Source organism: Sapajus apella, unplaced genomic scaffold, assembly GCF_009761245.1.
Source record: "Sapajus apella isolate SASKATOON/1434 unplaced genomic scaffold, GSC_monkey_1.0 scaffold8, whole genome shotgun sequence".
In the NCBI taxonomy this organism is placed as follows: domain Eukaryota; kingdom Metazoa; phylum Chordata; class Mammalia; order Primates; family Cebidae; genus Sapajus; species Sapajus apella.
The window spans coordinates 40,585,319-40,595,048 of record NW_022436948.1 but is presented as its reverse complement, the minus strand read 5'-3'; the positions used below and the strand labels follow the sequence as shown (position 1 = coordinate 40,595,048).

The window sequence follows — 9,730 nt, the reverse complement described above, 5'->3', positions numbered from 1 at the left end:
GAAAGAAAGAAAGAAAGAAAGAAAGAAAGAAAGAAAGAAAGAAAGAAAGAAAGAAAGAAAGAAAGAAAGAAAAGAAAAGAAAAGAAAGAAGGAAAGAAAGAAAAGGAAGGAAGGAAGGAAAGAAAGAAAGAAAGAAAGAAAGAAAGAAAGAAAGAAAGAAAGAAAGAAAGAAAGAAAGAAAGAAAGAAAGAAAGAAAGAGAAAGAAAGAAAGAAAGAAAGAAAGAAAGAAAGAAAGAAAGAAAGAAAGAAAGAAAGAAAGAAAGAAGTTCGCTAGGCACAGAAAGATGTTATCACATATATGTGGTAGCTATAAAAAAAGAAAATGAATTCATGAAGATGGAGTGGAATGACAGTTACCAGAGGCTGGGAAGGGTAATAGGAACTGGGGGATAAAGTGAGGATGATTAATGGGTACAAAAAATACAGTTGATAGAAGAAATAAGATCTAGCGTTCTGTAGCACAATAGAATAACTATAGTTAACCCTAATGTAATGTATATTTTTAATGTATATTGAATGTTCTAAAATAATAACAGTTTGAATGATGGATATCCCAATTACTCTAGTTTGAACATTACACATTGTATGCCTGTATTAAACATCACATGTACCACATATATACATACAACTATTATGTACCCATAATAATAAATTTTTTAACAAATTAAATTTAAAAAATAAAACGAGAATAAATCTACTTTTAGTTTATTTAATAATCACTTATCTCTCTTACTCATAATAGCAGAGATCCGAACAAAAGCTTATTCACTGACATTTTTTAGATGTTGGGTTTACAGGCTAACAAGACTTCAGTGTATACCAAAAAGAAAAGAAACTAGCCCACCAGTTCACACACACATACATGTACACATAAGCTTAGACAGCACAACAGGACTTTAGCACACTTTTGTATAGAAGCAGCCATGTAACCAGGAACTCACCACCACAGTCTAGCTGCTGAAATGTCCTTCTCATGCCTGTAGCTGTAGTGATTTCTGGGTCTTCATTTGATTTTCACTGGTGAGGAAACAAATGTCTAGAATCTCCATTATGCCATTGCTTTGACCCTTGATGTCATGAGAGCCTTAATAGTCTACCCTCAGTGCTGGAAGATGAGGGTGTGGAATGTGAACAAGAGGCTCTGTTTCCACTCCCACCCTGAGGCCCACTTCATAATGGGAGATGGGTTCCAGAATGTTGGGTTGGAAATTGGAATAAGTTTTACCATAGAAATAAAAGACTGAACACCTGAAACTTCCCAGATAATCAGTAATACAATTCAGCTACTTTATACCATTTTATGAACTGACCAGAATAAACTGCCTCGTATAACATAAATATTATTAGAAAGATGCATTCTGAGTTTTTTAAAACTTAAAAAACAGGTTTGGAAATACATTTGTTCACTGTTTAAAGAATGTTCACAAATTAAAAACACAAAGGAACAAACCAGTTACTCTCCAAAATCATAAAGTTTTACATAATTTTAATAGACATACTTTTCAAATATCACATTGAAAATGACCAAATTATAAATAGTAAAGGCTGGGAAGCAAAGGGCTTTGCACAATAGAGAGGAGAAATGAGAACTGAAATTACATATTCCTGTGTAAATTTTTTTTTATTTTAGTTCAACTGGCTGTTTGTTTTATCTTTTCTTCTACAGACCTGATATATTGGGCAATGCTTCCTTTTTATCTTATATTTTCACTTTTATATTGCTCTCTAAAGGATTATGCTAACTAGCATGCTAACAAAACAAAATCTTCTCTTGATCCTACTCTCTACATTGACTAGTACTCCGTTTCATTTCTCCCTATGCAAGGTAAAACTCTTTCAGTTGCCTTTACTTATTATTTCCAATTATTTTCTCCTCATTTTCTCCTAAACCCACTGCAACAAAGCTTTAAGCCATTCTACAAAAACTGTTCCTGCCAGGATTATTATTTACTTCCACGTTGTTCAATCCAATCGTCAGCTTTCTGCCCTTGATTCCACAGCAGCATTTGACACATTTAATCATTCTCTCCTTTTAGTTACATTTTCCAGGACACCTCCCATTCTTGGTTTTTCTTTTCTCTCTGATCATGTCTATGTAATTTCTCAGTTCTTCTTTTCTATCTCCTCCCTTAGTGAGCTTATCTAGTTAGGTTGCTTATGTTAGCACTTTAAACACATTATTCCGACATCTTTGGGTGTCTATAGTTTCTAATTAGAAGTCAGTGGCTTTGTGAATCACTGTTTCCCTGTAGGTAATGAGTCGCTTTTATGTTGCTGCTTTCAAGATTTTTCCTTTACATTTGGTTTTCAAATGTTTGACCATAATGAGATCAGTTATAGTTTGCTTTATGTTTACCTTCATCTGGGTTTGGTTAGGTCCTTGAATCTGTGACATTGAGTCTTTCATGAAATCAGGGAAATGTTCAGCCATTTTTATCCAGACTAATTCTTCTGGCTCATTCTCTTCCTCTTCTTCTGGACTCCAATTGCACGTGTGTTACAACTTTCGCTGTTACATTCTTAAATTTCCGTTCAAATTTCTGAAGCTTTATTTTTGAGCTTTACCAGATTGGATGATTTCTTTTGATCTTTCTTCAAGTGCGATGACTCTTTCCTATCTTATCTCCATGCTACTGTTAAGCCCACCCAATGAATTCTTTAATTCAGATGCTGTGTATCTTAGTTATAGAATTTTTATTTGTTTCTTTTTTATGTTTTCTGTTAAGAACTTCTATATATTCTTTCATTATAGGCATCTTTAGTTTTCCTCATTGAGCACTAATATGATTTAGCTCCAGATCTCACCTTGAGTTTTAATAATCCCCACATATTGTGGGAGCTACACAAGGGAGGTAACTGAATCATGAGGGTGGATTTCTTTCATGCTGTTCTTGTAAAAGTGAATAAGTCTCATGATGTTTGATGGTTTTACAAAGGGAAGTTCCCCTATACATGCTCTCTTGCCTACTGACATGCAAGATATGACTTTGCTTTGTGGAAGTGACTTTAGAACTAGGTAACAGACAGAAGTTGGAAGTTTGGAGGGCTCAGAAGAAGATAGAAATATGTGGGAAAGTTTGGAACTTCCTGGAGACTTGTTGAATGGCTTTGACAAAAAATGCTGAGAGTGATATGAGCAACAAAGTATGGGTTGAGGTTGTCACAGATGTAGACAAGAAACTTGTTGGGAACTGGAGCAAAGGTGACTCTTGCTTACTTTTGCAAAGAGGCTGGTGGCATTTTGACCCTTCCCTAGAGATATATGGAAGTTTGAACTTGGGAGAGATGATTTGGGGAATCTGGTAGAAGAAATTTATAATCAGCAAAATGTTCAAGAGGAAGCAGAGCATAGAAGTTTGGAAAATTTGCAGCCTGATGATGTGACTGAAAAAATATATATATTTTCTGTGGAGAAATTCAACCTGGCTGAAGAAATTTGCATAAGTAACAAGGAGTCCAATGGTAATCACCAAGACAATGGGGAAAATGTCTCCAGGGCATGTCAGAGAACTTCACAGCAGCCCCTCCCATCACAGGCCTGAAAGCCTAGGAGGGAAAAATGATTTCCTGAGGCCAGATCCAGGGCACCTCTGCTGTATGAAGACTAGGGACTTGGTGCCCTGTGCCCCAGCTGCTCCAGGCATGGCTAAAATGGGCCCAGGTGTAGCTCAGGCCATGGCTTCAGAGGCTGCAAATCCCAAGTCTTGGCAGTTTCCATATGGTGTTAAGCCTGCAGGTGCACAGAAGTCAAGAATTGAGGTTTGGGAACCTCCACTTAGATTTCAGAGGATATATGAAAATACCTGGATGTCTAGGCAGAATTGTGCTGCAGGGGCAGAGCCCTCATGGAGAATCTCTTCTAGGACAGTGTAGATGGGAAATACAGGGTTGGAACACCCATACAAAGTGCCCACCGGGGCACTCCCCAGTGGACATGTGAGAAGAGGGCCACCATCCTCCAGACCCCAGAATGGTAGATCCACCAACAGCTTGCACTGTTGGCCTGGAAAAGCCGCAGACACTCAATGCCAGCCCATGAAAGCAGCAAGGATGGAGGCTGTACCCTGCAAAGCTAGAGGGACAGAGCTGACCAAGCCATGGAAGCCCACCTCTCACATCAGCATGACCTAGATGTGAGACATGGAGTCAAAGGAGATCATTTTGGAGCTTTAAGATTTGACTGTCGTGCTGGGTTTCAGACTTGCATGGGACCTATAGCCCCTTCATTTTTGCTAATTTCTTCCATTTGGAACAGCTGTATTTATGCAATACCTATACCCCCATTGTATCTAGGAAGTAACTAACTTGCTTTTGATTTTACAAATTCATAGGCAGAAGGGACATGCCTTGTCTCAGATGAGACTTTGGACGTGGACTTTTGGGTTAATGATGGAATGAATTAACTTTGGGGAACTATAGGAACTATAGGAAGGCGTGATTGAAATGTGAGGATATGAGATTTGGGAGGGGCCAGGAGTGGAATGATATGATTTGGCTGTGTGTTCCAACCCACATCTCACCTTGAATTGTAAAAATCCCCATGTGTCATGGGAGGGACATAGTGGGAGGTAATTGAATCATGAGGGTGAGTTTTTCCCATGCTATTCTAGTAATAGTAAATAAGTCCCATGAGAGCCAATGGTTTTATAAAAGGGAGTTCTCCTGCACATGCTTTCTTGCCTGCTGCATGTAAGACATGACTTTGCTCTTCATTTGCCTTTCACCTGATCGTGAAGCCTCCTCAGCCATCTGGAACTGTGTGTGAATTAGACCTCTTTCCTTTATAAATTACCCAGTCTCAGGTATGTCTTTGTTAGCAGCGTGAGAACAGACTAATATAAGCACAGTTAAAACAGCAACTTTAAAATCCTTGCCCTCTAAGTCTAACAATGAGTCATCTAAGGGTTGGCCTCCACTGGTTCTTATTTCTCTTGAGAATGGTCACATTTTCCTGATTTGTTTATATGTTAAGATTATATTCAGAACATTGCAAATGTTATAGAGACTCTATATTCTATTTTATTCCTCCAAAGAATGGAATTTTTGTTTTATTAGTTAATTTAATTGGACTCAAACTGCAAAATCTTTCTCTCTAGAGGTAGCTCAAATGTCAGTTCATTTTTGTTGTTCTTAGCTGAAGTCTTTCCCACACATGAATGGTTCAAGTGTCAGCCAGAGACATGATAGTTTATTCACAGAGATTAAGCCTCCCCCTTCTGGCTCTCTGTTTTCCATTCACTTTCTACTATCTGTAGTTGCTCCAAATTCTGTCTTCTCGTTCCTTGGGCCAAAAAACCTTGAGGCTTTCTATTAGATTTTAGGCTCTCTTTGCAGAAACTATTGAAGATGGTGTTCAGGATAAAAGCTATAAAATGAGAATCTTGCCCAATGATTTTTACGCATTTTATTTTTCCTCTATAATTAACCTGCACTGTAAACTCCCATAGCCTTTGAGTCATTCTTTTGGTATTTTGTCTAGAACTTATGGTTGTTATCTGTAAGACGGTCGGTTAGATTACTCAGACATATTAATGGGAAACCAGCCCTCCGTTCAGCACCATGACTTTAAAATTTCTATGCTGAAGACTTCTTAATTTCAAATCAGATGTTCCAAAGTTAACATGCTCAAGATTAATCTCCTGATCGTTTCTGCAACCTCAGCCTGCCCCACAGCCAGCCTTCCTCATCTCAGGGGATCTCAACTACATTCCAGTAACTCCAGACAGAAAACTTTGGAGTTCTTTTGACTCCTCCTTTCTCTCATATCCTTCACTCAGTCCAGCAGGAAAAGGTGTTGTCTCCACCTTAAAAATATACCCAGAATCTGACCACTGTGCTCACTTTCACTGTGGCTATTACCATCCCTTGCGTGGGTTGTAGCAATAACCTCCCAACTGATCTCATTGCAATCATTTTGTCCCCTTGGACTGTTACAGTCATGGCAGAAGGCAGAATGATATTTTATAAAGGTAAATCAGATCATTCTCCTTTTATTAACACTCAAATGGAGTTCTCTTCTACCCAAAATAAAAGCCGAATTCTGTCAAATGAGCTGTAAGCCCCAAAGATCTGCCACCCATTATCTGTATGCCCACTTCTACTGCTTCTAATCACCTAGTCTACTTTCCCTTAAACATTCCTAGTGCGCTATTGCAGGAGGACGCTGGCTCCACCTGCTCCCTGTCTGCTGAAATGCCTTCTCCAAATCTCAGGTTAGGTAACCACCTCACCTCTATCAAGAGTCTGCTTAATCTTACCTCCAAAATGAGGCCGATTTTGATCCTCATATGTAATACTGCAACTGTCCCACTCACAATGTAAGATTCATGAGGTCATAGCCTTCTGTCCTCAGTATGTCTCAAGTATCTAGAACAGTGGCTGGCTCATTGGTCAATAATACATTGAACAAATGAATAGTAAGCCCCCACCCTATGTGATCACAGAATATTCTTGTTCATTTCAAATTTAAATGTGTTTCATTCAAAATGTTCCTTTTTCTTTCTGTCAGCCTGGTGTCTAACTTTCAGGGGCTTATATGGAGAGAGAGGAGGCCAGGAGAGGATGTTTGTCTGTGGCTTCCCTCTGAGATCCATGGTCTCTGTTGAGATGTCCTCTGCCTTTCCTGGCTTCTGTCCTTTCACCTATTTTCACTAGCAGTCTCTGGCATGTGTGTTGTCACTCCATGATCTGCAATAGCACCAAACAACCATAGCTGAGAAATCTACTTAGTCTACTGGTTCTTTCTTTCCGCTAATTGTGCCCCCTCTTTGAAGGTAGTAGAAAGTTTTTCTCTGGAGTCCCGAAACTTCTAATTCTTGTTGTTGTTGTTGTTGTTTTCTTAGATACAGGACTCCACTCTATTATCCAGGCTGACTGCAGTAATACAATCCTAGCTCACTATACCCTTGAGCTCCTGGGCTCAAGCTACCCTCTCACCTCAGCCGGCTGAGTAGCTAGGACTATAGTCGTACATCACACGTCTAGCAAAATTCTTTTTAACTTTGTTAGAGACAGGGATCTTGTTATGTCATACAGGCTGATTTCTAACTCCTGATCTCAAGCGATCCTCTTACCTTGACCTCCTAAAGAACTGAAATTACAGACTTGAGCCAGCACTCCCAGCCAAACCTGAAATCTTTATTAGGACTTTATTATCTTGGACACTACAAAATGCCATCAGGACTCACACCCTTCTCAACATAGGAAATACCTACAAGAGTAGAGTCTAAGGAATTCTCAAACCTGGTTTCCTCTGCTTTTGGATATTCCAAATTCTCTTGGGATTTTTTTTTTAATCAATACTCCCTTTATCTGCTTTGAAATAACTCTGAGTACAGAATGGAGGCAGGCCCCTCAACAGGTTTAACATTTTGCTTCCTCTCTTCTTCTACCCCCCTGCACAGTTCACAGGAGCTCTTGGCAGGCGTGGAGAGTTCAAAACTGGATAACAAATTTCCTTTGTAAATATTTTCTTCTTGCATAAGAAGTGAAGATTTTGAGTTTAAAAGCCAAGGATTTGACACTTTTTTTCTTGTTTTGTTGTGTTTTTTTCCAGCTTTCTGTATACATCTGTGAGCCTGGAAAATATGAGACAAGTCTCAGTTACTTTAGAAAGTCTATTTTGCCAAAGTTGAAGATGCACACCTGTGACACAGACTCAGAAAGGTCATGCCGACATGTGCCACATAATGACAAAGGGGTCACAGCACAGTTTGGTTGTATACATTCTAGGGAGACGTGAGACACCAATCACCATATGCAAGATGAACATTGGTTTGGTCTGGAAAGGCAGGACAACTCGAAGTAAAGACTGGGAAGACTCGGGGAGGGGGCTTCCAGGTCATAGGTAGAGAAGACATAAATGGTTGCATTCTTATGAGTTTCTGATTAGCCTCTCCAAAGGAGGCAGTCAGATATGCATTAATCTCCGTGAGCAGAGGGATGACTTTGAATAGAACGAGAGGCAGGTTTACCCTAAGCAGTTTCCAGCTTGACTTTTCCCTGTAGCTTAGTGATTTGGGGGCCCAAAATATTTTCCTTTTACACATCCCATGACTTATTTCTAGATGCCTGCACTGGAGAGAAGGGTTTCAAGGCCCAAGAAAAGAAAATGAAAGAAGTTTAAATGTGGGGGAATGAAAGCAGGCAAGAAAGGGGAGAAGTGACAGCGAGGAGATTTCAGTTGACACTTCAAAATATTCGCAATGTTTAGCTCTAATCTTTATCATTTGAACAATTTCTTATACCTGACTTAACCCTTTGTTAAAAAAGTCATAATAATGTAACAAGAATAAAAGAAAATGAGAAAGTGTAATTAATCTTTTCTCACAAGGTACATTTCCACAATAATCCTAAACTTACCCAGTGTTTTTAAAACACTAAGAAACAGGCCATATGCTGGCTCTTAAGGTCTGATGAATTAAGGAAAAAAAATTCAAACTGGGTAAGAGTGTAAATGCCTGCTGAGCGTAAGTATCACTTAGAGATTCAGACACACATAATTGAGGAAAGAAAAAGAATTATCCTCTTTGACATAAAGTATTGGGAAACCCAATATTAGTGTTCCATAAAGCCAAAATCTAAATGAAGAAATTCTTAGCGTTAATGAAGGTCATATGTAAACATACAGAGAATGCCACACTAGTTTTACAAGGAAACTTGGGAAATTAACTTCCACATATGATGAACTTTGATGTTTTTAGAGGAAAGTAACTGCCCATATCCTAAATCATGTATAAAATTTCTTTGCAATTAATGAAGCAATTGAAAGTGGTTACCTTATTATTGCAAGAGAATAAATGTTTAAAAAAACTTTAGATCCTCAGGATGTTTGTACAGGCTTTTCCTTTGGCCAGACACAATACCCCCAGCCCGAGGCACTGCCGCAGCTGAAACAGCACTTCCTCAGAGAAGCATTCCCAGATACACTGACCAGTCAAAAAGTCAATTCCACCTCAGCCCTGTTATCCACTGACTCTATAGTCTATTCATATAATTTTGTAACTGTATATTTATTTCTGTATTTAGTCCTGTATCATTGGCATTCTACAACAAATTATAAACTCTAAAATACAACCTATGTCTCTACTTAATTCTTCAAAGTGTATTTATCACTTAGCAACATGTTTAGAAAATAGCAAGTAACATGGTCTGGATCTGTGTCCCTGCCCAAATCTCATATCAAATTCTACTCCCTCGTGTTGAAGGTGGAGCCTGGTGGGAGGCGATTGGATCGTGAAGGCCTTTCTCATGCATGCTGTAGCACCATCTACTTGGTGCTGTTCTCATGATTGTGAGTTCTCACAAAATCTGGCAGTTTAAAAGTCTGTGTCACATCCACCCTCACTCTTGTTTCTTCTCCCTCCATGTGAGAGGTCTTGCTCTCCACTTGCCTTCCACCATGATTGGAAGCCTCCTGAGGTATCCCCAGAAGCAGAAGTTGAGATACTTCCTTTACAACTTGCAGAACCATGAGCCCAGCCTCTTTTCTTTATAAATTACTCACCTGGAGTATTTCTTTATAGCAATGTGAGAATGGCCTAATATAGCAAGTAATCGATTAAACATCTATTAAATGAATGAAAGAAAAATAGACTAAAAATGTGAGTTAATTGCTCTGAGAATTTTTTAACTGACTGATAGTTTTCCAGATGACAAGCATTCTAGTTCTTATTAAATGTAACAACCTTTCCCATTATTCTTATTAAATGTAACAACCTTTTCCATTCT

General features: G+C 38.7%; 1 long non-coding RNA gene across 1 annotated transcript; it reads right to left on the bottom strand.

Annotated features, from left to right (window-relative positions):
• Positions 1–1,549: 1,549 nt before the first annotated feature.
• LOC116551000 lies at positions 1,550–8,259 on the bottom strand. Its single transcript, XR_004268661.1, has 3 exons — positions 7,822–8,259; positions 3,985–3,996; positions 1,550–1,561 (listed from the first exon to the last, which is right to left on the bottom strand). It is a non-coding gene; the product is annotated as an uncharacterized LOC116551000 (long non-coding RNA).
• Positions 8,260–9,730: the final 1,471 nt, after the last annotated feature.